Source organism: Aquarana catesbeiana, linkage group LG01 (assembly GCF_042186555.1).
Source record: "Aquarana catesbeiana isolate 2022-GZ linkage group LG01, ASM4218655v1, whole genome shotgun sequence".
In the NCBI taxonomy this organism is placed as follows: domain Eukaryota; kingdom Metazoa; phylum Chordata; class Amphibia; order Anura; family Ranidae; genus Aquarana; species Aquarana catesbeiana.
The window spans coordinates 232,844,535-232,872,010 of NC_133324.1; the positions used below are offsets into that span (position 1 = coordinate 232,844,535).

General features: G+C 44.7%; 1 protein-coding gene across 3 annotated transcripts in view; it reads right to left on the minus strand.

The window, feature by feature from the left end:
- Positions 1 to 27,476, minus strand: part of WSCD2 (WSC domain containing 2) — a 542,380-nt gene that overhangs the window by 349,268 nt on the left and 165,636 nt on the right. The window contains exon 3 of one of the 3 annotated variants that reach the window (XM_073625869.1): positions 8,522 to 8,602. The exons of the other annotated variants lie outside the window; for them this stretch is intronic. The gene's annotated coding sequence lies outside the window, so the exon portion shown is untranslated. The remainder of the gene's footprint in view (positions 1 to 8,521; positions 8,603 to 27,476) is intronic. 3 annotated transcript variants of the gene reach the window in all.

The window sequence follows — 27,476 nt, forward strand, 5'->3', positions numbered from 1 at the left end:
AACTGACACCAGCAGTTTTTTTTTTTTTTTCTGATTACTGCATAGTGTCAGTTTGTGACAGTTACAGTGTTGGGACAGTGAGTATTACCCCCCTTTAGGTCTAGGGTACCCCCCTAACCCCCCCTAATAAAGTTTTAACCCCTTGATCACCCCCTGTCACCAGTGTCACTAAGCGATCATTTTTCTGATCGCTGTATTAGTGTCGCTGGTGACGCTAGTTAGTGAGGTAAATATTTAGGTTCGCCGTCAGCGTTTTATAGCGTCAGGGACCCCCCTATACTACCTAATAAATGTTTTAACCCCTTGATTGCCCCCTAGTTAACCCTTTCACCACTGATCACCGTATAACCGTTACGGATGACGCTGGTTAGTTCGTTTATTTTTTATAGTGTCAGGGCACCCGCCGTTTATTACCAAATAAAGGTTTAGCCCCCTGATCGCCCGGCGGTGATATGCGTCGCCCCAGGCAGCGTCAGATTAGCGCCAGTACCGCTAACACCCACGCATGCAGCATACGCCTCCCTTAGTGGTATAGTATCTGATCGGATCAATATCTGATCCGATCAGATCTATACTAGCGTCCCCAGCAGTTTAGGGTTCCCAAAAACGCAGTGTTAGCGGGATCAGCCCAGATACCTGCTAGCACCTGCGTTTTGTGCCTCCGCCCAGCCCACCTAAGTGCAGTATCGATCGATCACTGTCACTTACAAAACACTAAACGCATAACTGCAGCGTTCGCAGAGTCAGGCCTGATCCCTGCGATCGCTAACAGTTTTTTTGGTAGCATTTTGGTGAACTGGCAAGCACCAGCCCCAGGCGTCAGGTTAGCGCCAGTACCGCTAACACCCACGCACGCAGCATACGCCTCCCTTAGTGGTATAGTATCTGAACGGATCAATATCTGATCCGATCAGATCTATACTAGCGTCCCCAGCAGTTTAGGGTTCCCAAAAACGCAGTGTTAGCGGAATCAGCCCAGATACCTGCTAGCACCTGCGTTTTGCCCCTCCGCCCGGCCCAGCCCAGCCCACCCAAGTGCAGTATCGATCGATCACTGACACTTACAAAACACTAAACGCATAACTGCAGCGTTCGCAGAGTCAGGCCTGATCCCTGCGATCGCTAACAGTTTTTTTTGTAGCGTTTTGGTGAACTGGCAAGCACCAGCCCCAGGCAGCGTCAGATTAGCGCCAGTACCGCTAACACCCACGCACGCACCGTACACCTCCCTTAGTGGTATAGTATCTGAACGGATCAATATCTGATCCGATCAGATCTATACTAGCGTCCCCAGCAGTTTAGGGTTCCCAAAAACGCAGTGTTAGCGGGATCAGCCCAGATACCTGCTAGCACCTGCGTTTTGCCCCTCCGCCCGGCCCGGCCCAGCCCACCCAAGTGCAGTATCGATCGATCACTGACACTTACAAAACACTAAACGCATAACTGCAGCGTTCGCAGAGTCAGGCCTGATCCCTGCGATCGCTAACGTTTTTTGGTAGCGTTTTGGTGAACTGGCAAGCGCCAGCGGCCCAGTACACCCCGGTCGTAGTCAAACCAGCACTGCAGTAACACGTGGTGACGTGGCGAGTCCCATAAGTGCAGTTGAAGCTGGTGAGGTGGCAAGCACAAGTAGTGTCCCGCTGCCACCAAGAAGACAAACACAGGCCCATCGTGCCCATAGTGCCCTTCCTGCTGCATTCACCAATCCTAATTGGGAACCCACCGCTTCTGCAGCGCCCGTACTTCCCCCATTCACATCCCCAACCAAATGCAGTCGGCTGCATGAGAGGCATTTTTATGTCCTCCCGAGTACCCCTACCCAACGAACCCCCCAAAAAAGATGTTGTGTCTGCAGCAAGCGTGGATATAGGCGTGACGCCCACTATTATTGTCCCTCCTGTCCTGACAATCCTGGTCTTTGCATTGGTGAATGTTTTGAACGCTACCATTCACTAGTTGAGTATTAGCGTAGGGTACAGCATTGCACAGACTAGGCACACTTTCACAGGGTCTCCCAAGATGCCATCGCATTTTGAGAGACCCGAACCTGGAACCGGTTACCGTTATAAAAGTTAGTTACAAAAAAAGTGTAAAAAAAAAAAAAAATATGAAATAAAAAAAAATAGTTGTTGTTTTATTGTTCTCTCTCTCTCTATTCTCTCTCTCTATTGTTCTGCTCTTTTTTACTGTATTCTATTCTGCAATGTTTTATTGTTATTGTTATTGTTATTATGTTTTATCATGTTTGTTTTTCAGGTGTGTAATTATTTACACTTTACTGTGCTTTATTGTTAACCATTGTTAACCATTTTTTTGTCTTCAGGTACGCCATTCACGACTTTGAGTGGTTATACCAGAATGATGCCTGCAGGTTTAGGTATCATCTTGGTATCATTCTTTTCAGCCAGCGGTCGGCTTTCATGTAAAAGCAATCCTAGCGGCTAATTAGCCTCTAGACTGCTTTTACAAGCCGTGGGAGGGAATGCCCCCCCCCCCACCGTCTTCCGTGTTTTTCTCTGGCTCTCCTGTCTCAACAGGGAACCTGAGAATGCAGCCGGTGATTCAGCCAGCTGACCATAGAGCTGATCAGAGACCAGAGTGGCTCCAAACATCTCTATGGCCTAAGAAACCGGAAGCTACGAGTATTTCATGACTTAGATTTCGCCGGATGTAAATAGCGCCATTGGGAAATTGGGGAAGCATTTTATCACACCGATCTTGGTGTGGTCAGATGCTTTGAGGGCAGAGGAGAGATCTAGGGTCTAATAGACCACAATTTTTTCAAAAAAGAGTACCTGTCACTACCTATTGCTATCATAGGGGATATTTACATTCCCCGAGATAACAATAAAAATGATTAAAAAAAAAAATATGAAAGGAACAGTTTAAAAGTAAGATTAAAAAAGCAAAAAAATAATAAAGAAAAAAAAAAAAAAAAACACCCCTGTCGCCCCCTGCTCTCGCGCTAAGGCGAACGCAAGCGGCGGTCTGTCGTCAAACATAAACAGCAATTGCACCATGCATGTGAGGTATCACCGCGAAGGCCAGATCGAGTGCAGTAATTTTTCCAGTAGACCTCCTCTGTAAATCTAAAGTGGTAACCTGTAAAGGCTTTTGAAGGCTTTTAAACATGTATTTATTTTGTTGCCACTGCACGTTTGTGCGCAATTTTAAAGCATGTCATGTTTGGTATCCATGTACTCGGCCTAAGATCATCTTTTTTATTTCATCAAACATTTGGGCAATATAGCGTGTTTTAGTGCATTAAAATTAAAAAAAGTGTGTTTTTTCCCCAAAAAATGCGTTTGAAAAATCGCTGCGCAATTACTGTGTGAAAAAAAAAAATGAAACACCCACCATTTTAATCTGTAGGGCATTTGCTTTAAAAAAATATATAATGTTTGGGGGTTCAAAGTAATTTTTTTGCAAAAAAAAAAAACTTTTTCATGTAAACAATAAGTGTCAGAAAGGGCTTTGTCTTCAAGTGGTTAGAAGAGTGGGTGATGTGTGACATAAGCTTCTAAATGTTGTGCATAAAATGCCAGGACAGTTCAAAACCCCCCCAAATGACCCCATTTTGGAAAGTAGACACCCCAAGCTATTTGCTGAGAGGCATGTCGAGTCCATGGAATATTTTATATTGCGACACAAGTTGCGGGAAAGAGACAAATTTTTTTTTTTTTTTTTTTTGCACAAAGTTGTCACTAAATGATATATTGCTCAAACATGCCATGGAAATATGTGAAATTACACCCCAAAATACATTCTGCTGCTTCTCCTGAGTACGGGGGTACCACATGTGTGAGACTTTTTGGGAGCCTAGCCGCGTACGGGACCCCGAAAACCAAGCACCGCCTTCAGGCTTTCTAAGGGCGTGAATTTTTGATTTCACTCTTCACTGCCTATCACAGTTTCGGAGGCCATGGAATGCCCAGGTGGCACAAAACCCCCCCAAATGACCCCATTTTGGAAAGTAGACACCCCAAGCTATTTGCTGAGAGGTATAGTGAGTATTTTGCAGACCTCACTTTTTGTCACAAAGTTTTGAAAATTGAAAAAAGAAAAAAAAAAAATGTTTTTTCTTGTCTTTCTTCATTTTCAAAAACAAATGAGAGCTGCAAAATACTCACCATGCCTTTCAGCAAATAGCTTGGGGTGTCTACTTTCCAAAATGGGGTCATTTGGGGGGGTTTTGTGCCACCTGGGCATTCCATGGCCTCCGAAACTGTGATAGGCAGTAAAGAGTGAAATCAAAAATTTTCACCCTTAGAAATCCTGAAGGCAGTGATTGGTTTTCGGGGTCCAGTACGCGGCTAGGCTCCCAAAAAGTCCCACACATGTGGTATCCCCATACTCAGGAGAAGCAGCTAAATGTATTTTGGGGTGCAATTCCACACATGCCCATGGCCTGTGTGAGCAATATATCATTTAGTGACAACTTTATGAAAAAAAAAAAAAAAGTGTCACTTTCCCGCAACTTGTGTCAAAATATAAAATATTCCATGGACTCAATATGCCTCTCAGCAAATAGCTTGGGGTGTCTACTTTCCTCCGAAACTGTGATAGGCAGTAAAGAGTGAAATCAAAAATTTTCACCCTTAGAAATCCTGAAGGCAGTGATTGGTTTTCGGGGTCCAGTACGCGGCTAGGCTCCCAAAAAGTCCCACACATGTGGTATCCCCATACTCAGGAGAAGCAGCTAAATGTATTTTGGGGTGCAATTCCACACATGCCCATGGCCTGTGTGAGCAATATATCATTTAGTGACAACTTTATGAAAAAAAAAAAAAAAAAAAAAGTGTCACTTTCCCGCAACTTGTGTCAAAATATAAAATATTCCATGGACTCAATATGCCTCTCAGCAAATAGCTTGGGGTGTCTACTTTCCAAAATGGGGTCATTTTGGGGGGTTTTGTGCCATCTGGGCATTCCATGGCCTCCGAAACTGTGATAGGCAGTGAAGAGTGAAAGCAAAAATTTACACCCTTAGAAATCCTGAAGGCGGTGATTGGTTTTCGGGGCCCCGTACGCGGCTAGGCTCCCAAAAAGTCCCACACATGTGGTATCCCCATACTCAGGAGAAGCAGCTAAATGTATTTTGGGGTGCAATTCCACATAGGCCCATGGCCTGTGTGAGCAATATATCATTTAGTGACGACTTTTTGTAAATATTTTTTTTTTTTTTTTTTTTGTCATTTTTCAATCACTTGGGACAAAAAAAATAAATATTCAATGGGTTCAACATGCCTCTCAGCAATTTCCTTGGGGTGTCTACTTTCCAAAATGGGGTCATTTGGGGGGGTTTTGTACTGCCCTGCCATTTTAGCACCTCAAGAAATGACATAGGCAGTCATAAACTAAAAGCTGTGTAAATTCCAGAAAATGTACCCTAGTTTGTAGACGCTATAACTTTTGCGCAAACCAATAAATATACGCTTATTGACATTTTTTTTACCAAAGACATGTGGCCGAATACATTTTGGCCTAAATGTATGACTAAAATTTAGTTTATTGGATTTTTTTTATAACAAAAAGTAGAAAATATCATTTTTTTTCAAAATTTTCGGTCTTTTTCCGTTTATAGCGCAAAAAATAAAAACCGCAGAGGTGATCAAATACCATCAAAAGAAAGCTCTATTTGTGGGAAGAAAAGGACGCAAATTTCGTTTGGGTACAGCATTGCATGACCGCGCAATTAGCAGTTAAAGCGACGCAGTGCCAAATTGGAAAAAGACCTCTGGTCCTTAGGCAGCATAATGGTCCGGGGCTCAAGTGGTTAAACTAGTGGGTACAAGGTGCTTTGTTGTTGGTATTGGGCTGAGCCCAACATGCCCCAAAAACAGCCAGCTATGTTGAGTGCATGTGGTCTTGTATGGTTCAGGAGGAGGTTGGGTGATCGCTCTTCTTGCCCCTTTCCTAGCTGACCCTGATTTATGCTCAGAAAAAGGATGTGGTTTGGATTGGTGAAGGCAGCTCACAGCCTTTGGAGAATAGAATGGAGTGTGGAGTTCCCCTTTAAAAGCAAAAGTTAGCTCATGAAAATCCAAGGGGTTAGAGGGGGGAGACAAGAGCATTGGAGAATGAAGTGTGGAGTTACCCTTTCAAAGCAAAAGCTAGCCCAAGGAAATCATCTGCATTAGAGGAGGAAGATTAAATGCCCTTTTAGGAGGAGCAAGAGTTGTTTTACATAATTTTAACAAGGTGCATATCACATGTGGGTAACATGCTAACATGACCTGTGTGCAAATCTCCTTAAAAAAATGCATAACGGTGAACCAGCGTAAAAACAAATGTGTGACGTTTAGAGGTGCGCCCGTTCAACCCATGTACGTTGTTTAACATTTACTAAGATTTTGGCCGTGCAGTGAACAAACGCATGTGAATGAGCGCAACAGCCGCTTGGGCATACGCACTGCTTACATTGATCTCGTGCAGTTCTAAATGTACTTGCAGGCACAGCAGGCTTTCTCTGAAAAAGTTACTTTCTCATTCTATTTTGGGCATATTTGTTACTTGGACAATTGTTACTAAACTTCCTCACATCGCCCCACAATATTGACACCTCCATCTTCTGTTAATATTGAATTATAGATGCCGTGCGCCATGTCCATAGTGGCACACAGATTGCATTCTCCCGTGCGCTAAGATCGCTATAGTAAATGGGGGGTTCACGCTCTGTCCCCGGCGCACCGTTTCGTAAATATGAAAATGTGTGTTGCGCCTCGCCGTGCGCCTCTACTGCTGACGCACGGCTTTTGCAAATCAGCCCCATTGACTCATACAATATGCTGTGATAAAGAAGTCTGAATTCTTTAACAAGCTAAATGTTCCTCTTTTTCATTGTCAGACATATGAAAGCTCACTGTAATGGCAATCATTGCAGGAATGCATCTGTAGGGAAAGTGAATGTTAAGAGGTTAATAGGAAGAATTACGCATGCTGTGATGCTACTTATATTACAGAAACATCAAGCATTACAAGAAAAAGCTAGCTGAAATTACAGCACTCTTCAGAAGAGCTCTTAAAAGTACTGTGGCCATTCACCTTGATCAAGGCACTAACAACATGTCTTCTTAGGACAGATACCAGTGTTGGGGGTAGGGACAAATATCACCAAGTCAGGATCTTCTTCCACTTTTTGTAGTATTTTCAGTAACTGTTGTAATCACTTGCTGAATATGCATCTTCTTTATCTTTCAAATATTATTATATTATAAGCTGGTATCATGGCCACTACCCCAGGTTTCCTGTTCCAGGGTAGTGCCTTTATTTTTCAGTGATTATGGAGCCACCCTTGTATTTCGGGACTAGAGTTGTGTTTTCTTACATTATGTGTATTAATAGGAAACACACAGCCCCATAGCCTAGGATGACAAGACACTCCTCTGCCCTTCCCTCCTCCTTCCATCTCCCTTCTCCATGCAAACAGACTGATTGGAGACTTCTCTGTCCACTGTTAACCCTCTCCTGAGAGGAACAGAAGTTCAGAGAAGCTTTATTGAAAGAGTAGGAGCCAACAGCTCTGAAAGTTGTCAACTCCAAGTCCCGGGGTAAAAATTTTAACAAATAGTCTACTGGGGAATGTTTTCTTTATTGGAATTAATGTGTTAAACTAAGAAACGCTGAGGGTTTGGTGGAGATAGGGAAAGTTCCACTCACTTCCTGTTGCAGTGACATCATTGTCACAGGACAGGAAGTGAGGAAAATGTCCCATATTCCAATCTCCCTCCCTAGCTAACTGTGCATTGTCTCAGAAAGCAATGAAGACTGGTGTCAGGTTAGATAATCTATGATTTTTTTTTGCTACACAAGCCATAACTTGCAATAGTAATGCAAATTGCACCAAACGCAAGAAAATGGATAAAAAAGATGCTAGTAATAGTATATGCATATGCTAGTAATACATTTTGGATTTCTACAAGCAAAGATATACTGCACTTGACTCAACCAAGTCTGATTTAACATATACATAATAAGCCCTAAAGTCATTCCAGATTAAGATGTGCTAACCCAATTTGCTGATGTGCCGAATTTACATTTGAAGTTCAAAAGCACTGCCTATATTAATAATTTAAACAGAAGAAAGTAAATTACTGATTTAAAGTGGTGCTCTAGCCCTCTATGGAAAAATTAAAAGTCAGCAACTACACATACTGTAGCTGCTGACTTTTAATATTGGGACACTTACCTGTCCTGGAATCCAGCGATGTCAGCACCCCAGTCGATGTTTCCTTCAGCTCTTGGGTGCTGCCACCGCCATAGCCTGTAAGGGAAACTGGCAATGAAGCCTTGCGGCAATTCCCTACTGCGCATGCACAAAGAAGGCTGCGCTTTCTGAATGGCCCTGCTGACTGGAAAGAGGAGAGGGGGGCGAACTTCTGACATGCGGCGAGGTCTGACGAAAGTGGAGATGGGTACCTGTCAAAACAGGTAGACAGAGAAGCTAAGCTTCCACTTTTGAGTGGAACTCCGCTTTAAGAATATCTAAACTCAGGAATAAATGTAATATAATGCAGCTTACCAGTTCTTAGATGTGGTGGCTACATTAGAGGTATTCTTCTCCTTTTATTTTCACCTGGTGATCCTGCCAGTATTACAAAACCTGTACAAGAGTGAAAACACTCGCTAAACATACTGCATCAATTTGAGAAGCAACATAGTCACCGTAGGGCAGAACTACAGAATAACCCCCCCCCCCCCCTTTTCCCTTCTGCATAACATGTGGGGATGTTTTGAAGTCCAAAAATATAATCAAGGGGCTTTCTTTGCACTTATCAAACAGATATAACAAGATACGCTCAATTTAACTGGCCAAAATAAAATAAGAGAAGTTGATTGTTAGGGCTTACATACACTTTAAACTAATAATGTGTTTCACAGAGGTAAGATTAAACTGCAATTGACTAGACCTTAGGCCGAGAACAAACTGTATTTCAGTAGGTTTAATAGTTTGAATTGCAATAATTTAGCCCCCAAAATAATTTGATTTGTAGATTGGATAGAGAATACTATTCTGCTGCAAGGTGGATAATAGAGCACAGCAACTGGTAATGGGGATTGTAGGCCTTATGGGAGAATGGTGATTGTCACAGCTGCATCTTCTGTAACTACATCGTTGATAGTCATTACATTTAATACCATGTAATCACACTATACTTAAAATGCTTTGAGAACTGCCAGCCTTCAAGAATTTCATTGGTATCAGTGCACTTTCCTGTGTTTTTATATGGTTAGATTTTTATACTTGAAACTTTCTGCTTACAGCATTGTAATAGCTAAGCAATAACATTTCTGCTATCTTATTTCCGGTTCCTACACTATTAGGAGCGGTGTATACACCGCTCCCGCACCACCCGAAAGATGCTGCTTGCAGGACTTTTGCTAACGTCCTGCAAGAGCACCGCTCCAGTGTGAAAGCACTCGGGCTCTCACACTGGGGTTGCAGGGGAGGCATTTTTTCAGGCGCTTTACAGGCGCTATTTTTAGCCCTTTAGAGCCTGAAAAATGCCTCAGTGTGAAAGGGGTGTTATGGAAATATTGACTGTAAACTTGTAAGGGTGACACATCCTAGATTAACCGGTACCTGTAGAGGTGACCCATCCTAGCTTAACCGGTACCTTTGCTGTGCCAGAAATGCCATTTAACAGTGTACTGAATCAACAGAAGCAGAGATAGTTACATACTGTACTTTATCCATCCCTTGAAGATGGTGGCAATCAGTTTAGTTCAAAGAGATGTGGCATGACATGAGAGAGGAGAGACCAGCTACTCACAGGCAGGGTGACCCAGGGTAAAGCATTCCAAAGTAGAGGATGAGAGTAGTACCACAAATGCATACAGTCCTTCCACCACTTCAGGCTAAAACAATAAATAAATAACTGCCTACACATCGATCCACCCCCAGGGACAATCAGTAATCGTGTTCCTTATGGCAGCTAATCAAGGAAATTCTCTGCCTTCCTAATACAACCTTACTCAGGGTGCCCCTCTCCTAGCATGGGCAGGGCTATAAGTCAACTCGGCTATAACTCAACTCTACTAACACCTTAATCTTCCCTGACTATGGGGGCATCTACTGGTTTAAGAGTAAATTATAACAGGCCACCTCTGTGACCTACCCTACACCAGTACCAAATATCTAGCTAGTCACTTTTCATGTAAAAATTTTTTCATAGCAAAAACACTCTGTCACTATATTTAATTAGCATATAACTAAGGTTAAAACTTTTTTTTTTAATTTGGATAGAATAAGGGAGGGTTTTTTGCAATTTGTGTCCCATTGAAGAGATTTCCCTTCACTTTGTCCCATTGCCAAAACAGGAAATGAAAAGGAAATGCCTCTGAAGCAAAGGAACTCCTGGTTCTCACCAGGGTTACCAGAAGTGGTAACCCTGGTGGGGTCCCCCCAAAATCCATACCAGACCCTTATCCAAGCACGCAGCCCGGCAGGTCAGGAAAGAGGGTGGGGACGAGCGAGCGCTTCCTGAACCATACCAGGCCACATGCCCTCAACATGGGGGTGTGGGTGCTTTGGGGCAGGGGGGCCCTGCACCCCCCACCCCAAAGCACCTTGTCCCCATGTTGATAAGGACAAGGGCCTGATCCCAACAACCCTGGCCGGTGGTTGTCGGGGTCTGCGGGTGGGGGGCTTATCGGAATCTGGAAGCCCCCCTTTAACAAGGGGGCCCCCAGGTACCGCCCCCCACCCTATGTGAATGAGTAGGGGGTACCCCTACCCATTCACCCATAAAAAAAGTGTCAAGAATGAAAACACTACACAGGTTTTTAAAGTAATTTATCAAGGATGCTCCGGCATCTCTTCTGATTTCTTATCTCTCCTCTGCTGATGCCTTCTCCCCCTCTCCAGTTCTTCTCCTCTCTGCGCTGTCTTCTGCCTCTGCCGGGTCTCCTCTCTCAGCTGTCTTCTCCCTCTGTTCTTCCTTCAAATTTGTCTTGACGCTCTCTCCCGGTGTAATGCTAGGACCGCCGTGTACTATTACTTATATAGGCATGGGGCGTGGCCACCCATGATGTAATCTGGAGGCCCTGCCCCTTGTGATCTTACCACCCCATCATGCCCCAGGCAGCGACGTCACTTGATAGTGTATTTGTATTTTTGAAGGGATTTTCAGATTCCATCAATTCTCCAGCTTTCACTTCCTGTTTGGTCATCTCCCAGAAGCCTTCACTTCCTTGTTGCATTACAGAAGAGGGGGTGGTAGGGTCTGTTCACCACTCTGAACCACACCCCCCTCATTACATTACTACCTTCCACTCACTTCCTATACAATCTGATTGTGCAATCGCCTTCAATTGGTCAGGTGTGTCTTCCTATTCAATTGTTCTGGAAAATATAAAGGAAATTGTATGGAGATTGTACAATCAGGTTGTATAGTTTATGGCCATCTTTATACAAGTACATAGGAGGGAGTGGACGGAGATTCTCAGTTGACAGGCCCCGTTCACATCTCCACAAAACTCACTTTCATGGATGCGTTTGTTTTGGGGCGTTTTTACTTGTCACACATATGGCAGCCCATACACTTGAATAGGCTGCCCTATAGGAGGGAGTGGATGGAGACTCTCAGTTGTCAGGCCCCATTCACATCTCCACGTAGCGAAAACGTACATTCCCAGATGCGTTTGTTTTGGGCGTTTTGTGGCGTATTCACTTGTCACGCATATGGCAGCCCATGTACTTGAATAGGCTGCCCTACATGCAACAATTGCCCCAGAGAAGCTCCAAAACTTCTTTTTGAGTGGAGCATGGTGTGATATTGCAGTTTTTGGTGCGTTTGCCACATTTGGGGAGCCTTTAACATGTAATGACAACACAAACACAAAGCACATTTGCAGCATTTCTGAAACACATGGTGAAGTGCGCATTTTCTGTGCAGTTTGCCATGCGTTTGGAAACACAGATGTTAACCACTTCAGCCCCGGACCATTTGGCTGCCCAAAGACCAGAGCACGTTTTGCGATTCGGCACTGCGTTGCTTTAACTGACAATTGCGCAGTTGTGCGACGTGGCTCCCAAACAAAATTGACGTCCTTTTTTCCCCACAAATAGAGCTTTCTTTTGGTGGTATTTGATCACCTTTGCGGTTTTTATTATTTGCGCTATAAACAAAAAAATAGCGACAATTTTGAAAAAAACGCATTATTTTTTACTTTTTGCTATAATAAATATCCCCAAAAATTATATAAAAAAACATTTTTTTTCCTCAGTTTAGGCCGATACATATTCTTCTAATTATTTTTGGTAAAAAAAAAAAAATCGCAATAAGCATTTATTGATTGGTTTGCGCAAAGTTATAGCATCTACAAAATAGGGGATAGTTTTATGGCATTTTTATCAATAATTTTTTTTTACTAGTAATGGCGGCGATCAGCGATTTTTATTGTGACTGCGACATTATGGCGGACAGAACGGACACTTTTGGCGTGATTTTGGGACCATTCACATTTATACAGCGATCAGTGCAATTAAAAATGCATTGATTACTGTGTATATGTGACTGGCAGTGAAGGGGTTAACCACTACGTGGCACTGCAGAGGTGTCCTAGGGAGTGATCCTAACTGTAGGGGGGGGGGCGCTATGTGTGACACGACACTGATCACCGCTCCCGATTACAGGGATCTGTGATCAGTGTCCTATCACTAGGCAGAATGAGGAAATGCTTGTTTACATCAGCATTTCCCCATTCTTCCTCTCCGTGAGACGATCGCGCATATCCCATATCCTGGACATAGAGTCCGCGGGACCCGCAATCACACTCACGGAGGTCAAGGCGGGGGCGCGCCCGCAAACCGCTTCATCAAAGGGCAATGTACAGGTACGTTAATCTGCCTGTACGTGCCCTTCTGCCAACGTATATCGGCGTGAGCCGGTCGGCAAGCGGTTAATGGAGACTCATTGTTCTTGTTTAAATGCACAAATTTCACTTTCAGGCCCCATTCACACCTAGTGTAGTGGGAGCACATATGTTTTTTGGCTAATTTTTCCAGTGACACACATAGGGCAGCCCGTTAAGTACAATGGGCTGTGCTACATGTAGGAAAGTAGCTCATGGGACACTTTGGCGTGGAGCGAGTTGCACATTTTTTACTGCATTTATCACCTGTTTTTTCATGTGGCAAAATGTGTGTTTGCTTCTGTGCTTGGTGTGCCGTAAAAAATTAATGACACTGAATGCGCAACTAGGTAATTTTAGGTGTATAAATGGGACCAATCTCCCCATTTATACACCATTGTACAATCGCTGCATAATCTCCTTTTGATTTACCAAAACTATATAATAGGAGGACACACCATCTATCCTATCACTCTATATCCAATCAGGCAGGCCCTTGCACTACATCAGGGGTGTCCCTTGGGCTGCATGCGGCCCCAGAGATTATAGCATGCAGCCTGAGCCCTGCTGGGGAAGCCAAGCAAATGCACATGTGGAGAAATGCTGGGGGTGCTGTGAAAACATAGTTGATGGGTGAAGGTGTGCTAATGAGGTCGGCTGGTAAACTCCTTCCTGTGTCTTACTAGTTCATCTGTCTCTGTGTGTATACCAGGGAGTCTCTGAAGCATTCTAAGAAATATAGCAAGGGCTAAGGTAAGGCCTTGTTTTCAAAAAGCAACCAAGGTACATTAATGGTATATTGGTACAAAGAGGAGCTGGATTTTAGAAAAAAAAAAAGGTGAACTTAGCCTTTAAGTTCCCTTGAAAATATATACCCAACCACAACTTTTTTAGTTGTCAATAGAGTGGAGAATAATTGGAACCCCTGTTGAGTTTTTAATACTAGCCAGGGGTTTCATTAGGAAGTTTTCCCCTCACTTCCTGTCCCAGTGGGAGTCAGGAAGTGAAGGAATTTCTCCAACAGCAACACAGAGTGAAATGCAAATGCTTTTTTTTCGGCTGGAGATAAGCAAGTTGTCCATTTTGTTGCATGGACATCCTATAAATCTGTGTAGTTGTTTGCTTGTCCCTAAACAGTGTGTTGAGTGCAGCAGTGATAACATTGCCTACACATTACCAATCTACTGGGAGAGGAAAGCTAGGTCAAGTACCCAAATAGGTTTAGTTCATGTCATACATCCCTTTGGTCACTCCATGTGCACTGATGACAGGAAGGACTTTTGGTATAGTTACCCCTGAACACATTTTCAAAAAAAAAAAAAGCTAACCTTCATTTGCTATTATATTTTCATCGTAATATCTCGGCGGCCAGGAAAGGCATGTTTTTGGAAAGAAGTATAAAACCAGATGACATGCTGATAATGCATCCCTTGAGAAAAGAGAACTGAAAATCCGCTATCAACTAGTTTTATTTCCTTTGCTTTCGGCTGAACACTGTTTGCAACTTTGTATATAGGTCACTGGTAATTTAGTCGACAACAACAACAACTATTATCTGAAACAGAATGCTATTTTAAAAGTTTTTCTCCCACCTTTAGTCTGTTACCAGCGGTGTCTTAAAATAGGTAAAAACCTTCCTTGATAACTGTTCCCATGGTATACCTGACACAGTTCTCTTCTAAGTACTGGAAATGGCTGTCTCAGTTTACTTGTCAACTGAGAAAGACATTCTCAATAATACAGCTGATGTTCACTCAAATTGCACTATAGAAATAGAGGTAAAGGTATGGTTTCTCAAACTTTTTTGTCTTGTGGCGCGCCAAAAAGATCTAAAAATTTTCACAGGACACCCGAAAAGATTGAACAATTTTTGTGGTGAAGAACGTATTTATTTTTACATATATTTAATTTTTAATTTAATTTGAAGGATGTGCCTGCTTTCGAGAACAAATCAGATTGAAGCGAGGCTCCAAAGTCGACAAAACGGAACAAACAAATGGAACGGTCTCTATTATCATAATATAATTAGAGCAGTCAAGTTCTCCCAAGATCTCAAAAAAGTCTTGTGTTACAAAAAGAACCAATGAATGATAGACTGGCAGAGATTGCATTTTTATACATGTTACGTGTTATCTTTTGTGACATTGATTTACCATTTAATTTTTCAATATGTTCAAAGTTTCAAAACGCTAGCAATTTTAAATATTTTTCAAAACTCCCATTGCACACCTACAAATTTCACGTGGCACACAGTTTGAGAATCACTGGGTAAAGGGATGACTTGAACCTGTTTTGAGGTCCAAATTAAAGGCCATAGAAATCTACAAAAAGGCAGCAAAATCTAATGCCGCGTACACACGAGCGGACTTTACGGCAGACTTTGCCCGGCGGACTTTTTGACGGACTTTACGACGGACTTTCTGAATGAACGGACTTGCCTACACACAATCAACCAAAGTCCGACGAATTTGTACGTGATGACGTACGACCGGACTTAAATAAGGAAGTCCATAGCCAGTAGCCAATAGCTGCCCTAGCGTGGTTTTTTGCCGTCGAACTAGCATACAGATGAGCGGACTTTTCGACCGGACTCAAGTCCGTCGGATAGATTTGAAACATGTTTCAAATCTAAGTCCATCCAACTTTTGAGAAAACAAAGTCCGCTAGAGCCCACACACGATCGAATTGTCCGACGAAATCCGGTACACCGGACCAAGTCTGCTGTAAAGTCTGCTCGTGTGTACGCGGCATTAAGGTAACCTGCACTGAAATAAATATTAATACCCCATTGCGGACTTCCTTCTGGGAAATCTAGTTGTGTGAAGATCAAAGACTTAAAATCACTGACCCAAAACAAGTATGTAGATAAGAAAAGTTTCCATATGCTTCCAGGTCAGTGACAATGAAAGTTCTGAAGCCACTGGATTTGCGTGATAGCCAGGGAGTTGCTATCTTCATAAGGAGAGGCCAGCAATGCCAGCAATTATACTTCCTTAGCATAAGATTCCTTTAAATATGAACTTCAAATATGCAGGGCTTTTATTCGCAGACAGAATAGGTGCAGGCACTCAACCATGCCCCGCTGAACCACACTGAATGGTGACTATGGCCAAATTGCAACAGTGGAAGGGTCTTAAAAGGGCATTAAATACCAGGAGTGTATTATGTGCAGCGTTCAGAGATGTTCTATGTACAAAGTGCAGGATTCAGGGATGTGCTAAGTACAGAATGTGGGTTTCAGGGGTGTGCTACATACAGAGCGCAGGGTTCAGGGGTGTGCTATGTGCAGAGTGCAGATTTCGGGGGTGCACTATGCACAGAGTGCACAGTTCAGTCATAAGCTACATAGACAGTTCAGGCGTGCACTATGTACAGAGTGCAGGGTTTAGGGGTGTGCTATGTACAAAGTGCAAGTTTCAGGGGTGTTCTATATGCAGAATGAAGAGTTCAGGTGTGTAGTACATATAGAGTGCAGAGTTCAGGGGTGTGCTATGCACAGCCTGCAGGTTTCAGGGGTGCGCTACATACAGAGCGGCGCAGGTTTCAGGGGTGTTCTATGTACAGAGTGCAGGGTTTAGGAGTGCTCTACGTACAGAGTGAAGGTTTCATGGGTGTGCTACTGACAGAGTGCTGGTTTCAGGGGTGAGGTACATACAGATTGCAGAGTACATGAATGTGTTACATATACAGTGCAGAGTTCAGCTCTCTATTACAGGCTGTCACATCTTACTTCCACCCCTCCTCTGACATCTGCACCACTTTTCCGCACCTGCACACACATCGCTGCACTGCCCTCATCTCTCCCCCCCCCCCCAAAGCTTCCACATCTTACCTTTTCATAAAACACCCAGCCCAGCTCTACTACCTCTTTGCACTGTAGGTGGCTCTGCTTCGCTCACTTGCTTGCAGCTAAATCATCTGTCAGCATCTGTGTATCCCCCCCCCCGGGCATAAACGCTAATCACAGTGCTTACCACACAATGCCCCCCCCCCCATGCATGGCCACATTGCACCTGCATCTGCATTACCCCGTCATTGCCTGAGTGTGGGGCAGAGAAGGATATTTGGAACCTGCCAAGAGGAAAGCTGTCCTTGTGAACACAGAAGCTGGGCTTCTGTGTTTACAAGTGATAGTGGTGAGCAAGGAGCGAAGGCAAGAGCCAGAGCTGGCAGAATGCCAAGTTCCAGCTTAAAAAAAGCCCTGCAAATATCTAAATGCACAGCTGAAATACAGATAACGGACCTCATTTATTTGCCAAAGGATTAACATGAATCTGTGCAGGCACTCCTGACATAAAGCTCAATCAGTACTGTGATCTTTGCTGCAGCTGCTGCTGGGTTTGGTCAGAAAACTGATCAAAACACCCACAAGCCTGCTGATTAGACAATGAAGGAAAAGTTTCTCACGTATAAAGCCATCTATTTACTTTGACTTACATGAAAACAAAATCAGGTTTGTATACAACTTGCATTTAGAAATAAATTCCATGTTTTATTTAATATACAACTGTGTTAATTGGTGTTTTTTGTATATCTGTGTGAAGGTAAATTTCAAAGTATACCCCTTAGGAGAGCTACTCTGTTTAGTGCATATGCCTTTCATTTGCTGTATGGATGCTTCTCACACTGTGCCTCAGTACCAGAAAGATTATCACTGAACCCTGTAGAACATCACTTCTTATTTGAGAGTAATGATGTGTAAACATGCAATGTGCTAAGGTTTTTTCCCTTCTGATTCTAGTCTGTTAGTCTAATCAAAAATGAAGTATACAAACCAGGAATTCGGACTTCACTATGAACTCCTTATCAGCATACTTGACTATGGTAAGACAGATGCAAGCTGACCTTAATACCTATGCACCTACCTATTATATATACCATCTTAAATAACCAGACGACACCCTTTTGGAGTAAAATTGGCCGTACCGGCCATTTTATAAACAATTAACTATAAACATACTATTTACAAACAATACTTTCCTAGATCAGTCATAACCATGTTGTAGATCTTTGAAGGCACTGAAAAGACCCCAAATTTACAAAGTATCAGCGTGACCACACAAGGTCCCCAGTCGCAGCACACCGACTCAAGGACAATACAACTCTCCACCTTTCAACGCTGATACCCATATCCAAAAGCCCAGTTAAACCTTGGTTAACTGGCATCTTACTGAGGATCCTATACCATAGATGTTTCCCCACTATGCCATATTGGTCTTAATTTAGCCTCCAAAGATCCCAACCGCCACAGCCCACAGGTGTGAAACCTTACACCTGTGGACGCCCCAAAAAATGAAAGGCTCTTTGGATGCCATCCTGCAGGCCCAAGCACCAAAAATCAATGCCTACTGCGTTAAGATGTACTTTGTCCCCCCTCAAGTACTGGCTAGTCTCAACCTCCAGATCTTGGTGCCTAACCATGAAACTACCATTGTGTGTAATGAATCTGCCAACAAACAATCAAACAAAATTTCTGGGGCTCCTTTTGGGGACTACCCCCAATGGTGAAACCTCTAAATCCGGCAACGGGGGGGTAGGAAGGGACCACCCATGCGCCCCAACGCCACTTCCTTGGATAGTTTCTCAGAAATCACCGACACTGGGGGTATGCACGTGAGCGAACAGGGAATCTGAAAGCCCACCGTAAAGCCCAAGCTGCCCCGGCACGGGTATCTATTTAGGAAAGGAAGCATCCTTTCCACCCTCACATGAGTCATCCCTTTTTCCTGAAATATCTCCGGAATGGCCTTTTCTCTGTTTAAAACATCGGGACAGAGTGTGACTGCCCCCACAGCCGGAGCACTCGTGTTTGAAACGGCAACCATTTCCAAACCTGCAAGCCCCTTTGTTATAGTGCCAACACACCCCCCGTCGTTTGGGGGCCGGCTGTCCTGGGGCATCCGAACTTCTGGCCCTGCTGGGAAAAAATTATGTGGAGGCCCGCGCTGAGGAAATAAGCTTCATCCAAAAGATGATATCCTTGTGGTCCAAGGGCAGGGAGGGGTAGACAAGCCTTACGCTGACGAAATTGTTTGTCGTACCGGAGCCACGCCTGACCCCCATACACCCTCTGAGCTTCCCCAATGGCATCCAGGTAGCAAAAGAGTGCCGAGCAGCTCTCGGGCTGTTTCTTGCCAAATCATGCTCGCTAAAATAGTGAACTCCTGTAGCCAGTTAACGAAGGAGTGGGGAATTTGGCAATAACAATGCTTTTTTTTTCCTCCTTTTTTTGACTTGTCCGGTTTAACCCTGTGCAAATTGAACTTCTCAAGCGGCAGCAAGGAAAAATTTTCTACATACTCACCCCTCCGTATTTTTGAAGGTCTCAAACAGAGAGCATGAGATCGAACAGACTATAGGCAGACATCGGTCCACATAAAAGCCATCCTGCCATTGACCCCCCAGGAGATAGAAATTTTGCGGATGGACTGGCAGCAGCCAAAAGGCCACTACCACATTGGTTTTGGCCATGGGCACGACCTGTCTGTAATGCCAGACCAAAAAAATGAGGCGTCAAAAGAGGTATATGTTACAGAACAAGCACCCGGGTCAATCGCGTCATTAACGGATCCCCCTTTAGGGAAGGACAGGTGATGAATCAAACAAAATTTCTGGGGCTCCTTTTGGGGACTACCCCCCAATGGTGAAACCACTAAATCGAGCAACGGGGGGGTAGGAAGGGACCACCCATGCGCCCCAACGCCACTTCCTTGGATAGTTTCTCAGAAATCACAGACGGGTGCAGACACTGGGGGTATGCACGCGAGCGAACAGGGAATCTGAAAGCCCACCGTAAAGCCCAAGCCGCCCCAGTCCGGGTATCTATTTAGGAAAGGAAGCATCCTTTCCACCCTCACAGGAGTCATCCCTTTTTCCCGAAATATCTCCGGAAAGGCCTTTTCCCTGTTTAAAACATCGGGACAGAGTGTGACTGCCCCCACAGCCGGAGCACTCGTGTTTGAAACGGAAACCATTTCCAAACCTGCAAGCTCCTTTATTATAGTGCCAACACACCCCCCGTCGTTTGGGGGCCGGCTGTCCTGGGGCATCCGAACTTCCGGCCCTGCTGGGAAAAAATGATGTGGAGGCCTGCGCCGAGGATATAAGCTTCATCCATAAGATGATATCCTTGTGGTCCCAGGGCAGGGAGGGGTGGACAAGCCTTACGCTGATGAAATTGTTTGTCGTACCGGAGCCACGCCTGACCCCCATACACCCTCTGAGCTTCCCCAATGGCATCCAGGTAGCAAAAGAGTGCCGAGCAGCTCTCGAGCTGTTTCTTGCCAAATCACGCTCGCTAAAATAGTGAACTCCTGTAGCCAGTTAACGAAGGAGCGGGAAATAAGGCAATAACAATTCTTTTTTTTCTCCTCCTTTTTTTGACTCGTCCGGTTTAACCCTGTCCAAATTGAACTTCTCAAGCGGCAGCAAGGAAACATTTTATACATACTCACCCCTCCATATTTTATCCCGCACCTCCGGTTTGAGATGTGCCCCCAAAGGGCCCTCAAAGCATACATATACCTCACATTTAGCTGCGTCAGCCAAGCGAACGGTGTCCTGAACCTAACTCGACTCCTTCGATGTATCGGCTTTGTTGGAAACTGACGACCCGTAATGTCCGCTACAGACCCACTATCACAGGGGGGGATAGGGCCCCCGCCCCTGTTTGGCCGGTTACCCAACCGGAAACTGGGGAAGCAGTGACCGCACTTACCTCAAACTTTTGCACTAGCGCGCGCAATCCCATCCAGGGGTGCTGTAAATCAGCGCTCGAGCTCGACGCAGCAGATGCCCGGTCTGCTAAGTGAGGTGCGGATGCATGAGGCAACACCAACGCTGGGGGGGATACACCCTGACCCCGTTACCCCCCATGCCAAAAAGACCACCCAACACTGCCTGCAAAGAAAAGAGGGGGTTAGTAGTGGGCTTACCCGGCAGCACAGGAGGGGGTCCCGCAGCCGCACGTCCCGAATCCACTGATGCTGAACGATCGGGCACTTCTCCATCGTCTGAGCTGGACAGCTCACCCTCAGATCTGTCGAATGCCGCATCAAGCCGACCAGCAACCGCAGGGACTTTCATTTACAGATGCACCAGCCCCGGATCCGGAAGTGCCTGTCCCAGCACCCGGGCCATGCCATGCTCCCGTTTCAGCAGAGCCATTCGATCTCTGGGCCTTCTTGCCTGCAGTTCTCCCCGCTGCCCTTGGGGGGAGTTCTCCCTGCTCTGCCCCCTGATCTGAGGACCCGTCCGTCATGTGGAAGATGGCAGCCTGGCCACTCATGATGACTGGCCGGCGACCGACAAGAGATCTCTCCCACGCCGGCCCGCCTCCCTGACCGGAGATTCGCCAAGAGAGGTGGCCGCATGCTTCTGTCTCCCGCAACGATGCCTGAACCTGCAGGCATTATCCCAGTATGACAATTTTCAGCCAGCGATTCCCTGTTCATCAGAAGTAATTCGAGTGGCTTAACAGCCACTCAATCACTTCTGTGGGTGGCAGAATGAGGTCCCACCCCCCTCCTGTCACCGCCGCCTTTCCCAGGCCCTGCTTTCTGATCACGGAGCCCGGGAGCAATGCAAACGGCGGCGACAGCTGCACAGAACAGAGAGAGAGGGGAACTGATGTTGTTTCTCCCTCTCTGTGACCCCAGAAACAGGAAGCGACAAGTAGTTTGCCTCTTCCGTTTCCACCTCTCTGCTTACCTGGCCATTAGCAGCCAGGAAAGCAGCCGATCAGACTGATCTGTGTCTGATCGGCTGCAATGGAGGCCAGAGAACACATCTTATTCATCCCTTGTGATAGCAATAAAGTTAATACAAAAAAATATGAAAGACAGTATAAAAAAAAAAAAGTTTTTTATAAAATAAATAATTTATAAGAAAAGCGCACCCCTGTCCACCCGTACTTACACCCAAATGTGAATCCATACGTTACTTTCACACACATATGTAAACGGTGATCGCACCAGACATGCAAAGTATTGTCGCGAACGTCTGAGTGAGGGCAATAATTCTACACCAGACCTCCTGTGTATCTCTGAACTGGTAACCTGTAAAAGTCATTTAAAGCATCGCTTATGGAGAATTTTAAATATTGTAGTTTGCCGCCATTCCTTGGGCGGACACAATTTTAAAGCGTGACATGTTAGGTATCTATTTATTCAACATAACATCATCTTTTATATTTTACAAAAAAAATAGGCATTATATTGTGTTTGTGTGCAATACAATTCATTAAAGTGTATTTTTTTCCCCATAAAATTGCATTTGAAAAACTGCTGCGCAAATACAGTGTGACGTTAAAAATGGAAACACCTATAATAAGGGTTTCTGCTAAAAAATATACTGTATATATTATGTTTGGGGGCTAAATGTAATTTTCTAACAATTTTGTAGAATTTACCATGTAGGAGAGAAATGTCAGAATTGCCCTGGATGGGCAGTGGTTAAGGCCCAACTCTGGGGATACAGCAAAATTTAAAGTGATATTAGAGTTATTATTAGGGTTTTGTTGAGAGCAGCCCCGATCCTCCACTTCTCTGGTCTCCCACCGGTGCTCCTGGACCCTCCCTCCTGCCAAGTGCCCCAGAGCAAACAGCTTGCTCTGGGGGCTCCCAAGTACTCCTGAGCCGCTGCTCTGTTTGTCCATTCACACACAGAGCTGTGACTTGTCTGTGGCCCTGCCCCCTCTCTCTCCTCAATGGTTCACTGGCTGTGATCAACAGCCAATGGCTCCCGCTCCTGTCTCAGCTAATGAGGAGAGAGAGTTCCCGGAGAGCTGAGGCTTTCCTGCACATCGCTGGCTCAGGTAATAGGGCAGGCTGGGAGGGCTGCTGCACATCCTCTTGGTTGATTCGTGTAATGTCCCCCTGTGACTGTGCTTTATAAAAAAATGCAGCTATATACCTGTTTACAGAGAGCAGATCAGTGCTCATATGACCTGCCACCTCTCTCCTCTCGCCTGACAGCTGCAGCAGGCGGAGCTGAGGATCTCCTTCTGACGCAAGACAGGAGGGTAGGAGGAGAGAGGTGACCCCTGCCTTCTGCAGCTATCATGCAAGAGAAGAGAAGAGAGAGGCGGTGGGTCTCGTGAGCGCCAATTTGCTCTCTGTAAACAGGTATATAGCTGCATTTTTTTATAAAGTACAGTCACCGGGGGACATCACAACCCTAATTTGAGCAGCAAGAGGGAAGTGGACGGGCACGGACATGGAGCTGACAGGTGGGGAGGGAGGGAGGGGAGAAGATGGAGGAGATCACTGAGGAGAGACAGGAATCACAGTGGATGAAAGAGGCCCGTAAACTGACCACGGTGTCAGGGCTCAGCAGCCAGGATCAGCCAGGTATTTCAAGTGATAGAAGGGGCCAAATTACACAGCACAAGCACTGTGCTGTATAACAGGCTTTACCCACTTCACCCCCGGAAGGATTTATCCCTTATTGACCAGGCCATTTTTGCGATACGGCACTGCGTCCCTTTAACTGCCAATTGCGCGGTTGTGTGACACTGTACCCAAACAAAAGTGATGTCCTTTTTTTCCCATACATAGAGCTTTCTTTTGGTGGCATTTGATCACCTCTGCGGTTTTTATTTTTTACGCTATAAACAAAAAAAGTGTGACAGTTTTGAAAAAAAAAAAAAACAAACAATATTTTTTATTTTCTGCTATAATACATATCCAATATATATATATATATATATATATATATATATATATATATATATATATATATATATATATATATATACATATATACATATATATATATATATAGCACTGGGGAGAGACAGGAGATACAGTGGATGACAGAGGCCTGTAAACTGACCATGATGTCAGGGCTCAGCAGCCCGCGTCTCAGCTTGTCTGAGAGCTCACACTTGCCACACAGCTTGTGAGTCTCTCTTCCACTCACTTCTCTCACACAAGTGCCGATTTTCCTCTGCTGCCTTTCAAGCTTCCCTCACCTGGGACTTAATCCCTTTGGGACCAAAGTCCTGGTAGTCAGGGTTTGGAGGCTCTTCTCTCCCAAGTCTCTTTGAACCTCTGAAATCCCAGGTCCCTAATACAAATTTAGCAATGCAGAGTACTGGAAATCAGTTCTCTCTTGCCAAACTTAGCCTGTGACACCTCACCCTGCATGGATGTAAACGGACTACAACTTAAATGTGCCTGCCACCCAGGACACATTCCCAGTGTCCTGTACAATATTAAAATTCAGATTTTTTTTCTAGGGAGTTGTACACTTTGACCCATAGGCAGCTGTTGCTTTGGTCTTCTCCTCTCACGGTCCGGAATGTGAGCTGGCCCTTGACATCATCAACTTGTTAAGGAACCAATGATCCTGCTTCTTAAAGGAGAAGTCCAGTCTTAAGCTCGTTTGGCTGGGCTTCTCCTATGGATCACAGGAGTGCAATTAGTTTTGCATACCTGTGACCCGCTCTCTGCTGACGTCACGGATATCAGTCCACTGGCACTGCGTCATCATGACAATAAAGTCTGAATTCGCCAGGTGCCTGGACTGACACCCGTCTTAGCCTCTCAGCGAGCCACTAAGAGCCTGAGATGGCCCGCTCTGCCCCCTCCACAGCTCAGTGCTCCAATGAGCGCAGAGGGAGATGAGCAGAGAGCTGTGACCGACGGTCTCCAGCTCTCTGCTCAAAGAGCTCTGAAAACTGAGTGATCGGCAATATTCGATCGCTCGGTTTATAGTGCAGAGGCGCTGGGGGACAGATGCAGCTTCGGACCGATGCATCCACCTAGGTAAGTATGATTCTGAAATAAAAAAGAAACCCATACTTCTCTTTTAACCACTTGCCGACTGGCTCACGCCGATATACATTGCAGAAGGGCACCTACAGGCATATTAACGTACCTGTACGTTCCCCCTTAAGAAGCGGCTTGCGCGCGCCCGCTGCGAGCTCCGTGATTACAGGTCCCGCGGATTCGTGTGTCCACGGGGATACCCGCGATCGAGGAAATGCTGATGTAAACAATCATTTCCCCGTTCTGCCTAGTGACAGGACACTGATCACTGCTCCCTGTAATCGAGAGCGGTGATCAGTGTCGTGTCACACATTTACACAGTATTCAATGCATTTTTAATCGCACTGATCACTGTATAAATGTGAATGGTCCCAAAATAGCACCAAAAATGTCCGATCTGTCCGCCATAATGTCGCAGTCACGATAAAAATTGCTGATCGCCGCCATTACTAGTAAAAAAAAAATTATTAATAAAAATGCCATAAAACTATCCCCTATTTTGTAGACGCTATAACGCAAACCAATCAATAAACGCTTATTGCGATTTTACGTATATACGTAAATATACGTAATATACGTATTGGCCTAAACTGGCCTAAATAAAAACCACAGAGGTGATCAAATACCACCAAAAGAAAGCTCTATTTGTGGGGAAAAAAGGACGCCAAATTTGTTTGGGAGCCACGTCGCACAACTGCGCAATTGTCAGTTAAATTGATGCAGTGCCAAATCGCAAAAAGTGCTCTGGTCTTTTGCCAGTCAAATGGTCCAGGGCTGAAGTTGTTAAGTGATGACACTGGAAGAGGGAAAGGTCAGACAACTGGAGAAGAGGGGCAGTTTCTTAGTACCAGTCATCTGGCAAAGAGTTTGCCATCAGGATCATGGACTAATATCTCTGTTAGGGTCTATCTAGACTAAACCAGAATTCTATATTTTGCATATTCTTGTAAAAGCAGGAGAGGTTATAATCCTTTTTTTCACTTACAGTCCATAGTTCCACTTTAAAACAGGTGTGTCCCACAAAAGCATTTCCTTAATACCAACCAAAAGGCTTGAACTTGGACTAAGCAGTTCTCTAACACCAACCAAAGGTCTGAACTTGGACTTCAAAAAGCAGGTCTTCCCCCATTTGGTCTTCTCACATCACTGGTCAGTTATAGCAGACCTGGAGGCGTTTCCGTTCACTTGTTATGACATGCCTTTATTTACAATGGGTTTGTGAGTATAATACGTGTTGCTTTTATCTTTTAATACATTTTATTATGGCAATGCGCTAGGTTGGTGCACCCTTCTCTTGTTGTTGTTTTGCTGAACTTGGACATAGCAGTTCTCTAATAGGGGTTGGCTGAACACCCCACTGTGCGGTTCGCAGCAGAACTCCCAAACAGGGGAAATGTTCTAACTCGAACGGCTAACCCCATTGAAGTGTATGGGATTCGAACAGGAAAAAATCAAAAGTGTCCATTTTGAAGGCATATATGGAAATAATTGGCCATACAAAAAAAAGATATGGGGGTCTGGGTACTGCCCTGGGGGACATGTATTAATAAAAAAAAAAAATTTAACCACTTGCAGATATACTGCGGCAGGTCAGCTCTCCTGCGCAAAGTGACATACTCAATGTCCGCCGACGGCCCGCGATCATGGTGAGGAGAGGCAGAACGAGGAACTGACTATGTAAGCAAGGCGATTCCCCGTTCTGCCTAGTGACATGACAGAGATCTACTGTTCCCAATGATTGGGAACAGTGGTCTCTGTCATGTTCCAGTAAGCCCATCCCTCCTACAGTTAGAACACGCTGAGGGAACACACTTGACCCCTTGATCGCCCCCTAGTGTTAACCCCTTCCCTGCCAGTGTCATTTTTACATTGATCAGTAAATTTTTATAGCACTGATCAATGTAATATTGTCACTGGTCCCCAAAAAGTGTCATTTGGGGTCAGATTTGTCCTCCGCAATGTCGCAGTCCCACTTAAAATCGCAGATCACTGCCATTACCAGTAAAAACAATAAAAAAAAGTCCCTAAATCTATCCCTTAGTTTGTAGACGTAATCATTTTTGTGCAAAGCAATCAATATACGCCTATTGCGTTTTGTTTTTTTTACCAAAAATATGTAGAAGAATACATATCGGCCTAAACTGATGAATACATTTTTTTGGATATGTATTATAGCAGAAAGTAAAAAGAATTTTTTTTTTTCAAAAATTGTCGCTTTTTTGTTTATAGCCCCCCCCAAAAAAAACTGCAGAGGTGGTCAAATACCATCAAAAGAAAGCTCTATTTGTGGGTAAAAAAAGGATGTCAATTTTGTTTGGGTATAGTGCTGCATATCAGCGCAATTGTCAGTTAAAGCAATGCAGTGCCATATCGCAAAAAATGGCCTGATCATTAAGGGGACAAATCCTTCCGGGGCTGATGTGGTTAAAAATTTTTGTTTTTTCAGGAGCAGCGATTTTAATTATGCCAAAATTGCAAGCATGCAGCCTGGCAGGTCAGGAAAGAGGGGGACAAGCGAGTGCCACCTCCCTCTTGAACCATACCAGACCACATGCCCTCAATATGGGGGGTGGGTGCTTTGGGGCGGGGGGCGGAGCAAAGCACCTTGACAAGGGCTTCTTCCAGGCAACCCTGGTCTGTGGTTGTCGGGGTCTGTGGGCGGAGGACTTATCGAAATCTGGAAGCCCCCTTTAACAAGAATGGGTATTGGGTACATCGCACTCCTACCCGTTTACCAAATGTCAGGAACCATGAAACAGAGGGAGACAGAAAATGCAGTAAAAAAATCACACCATTTAATAAGGTGGTAAAAATAGTACAAATAATAAATGTAGTCAAAATATAGCTAGG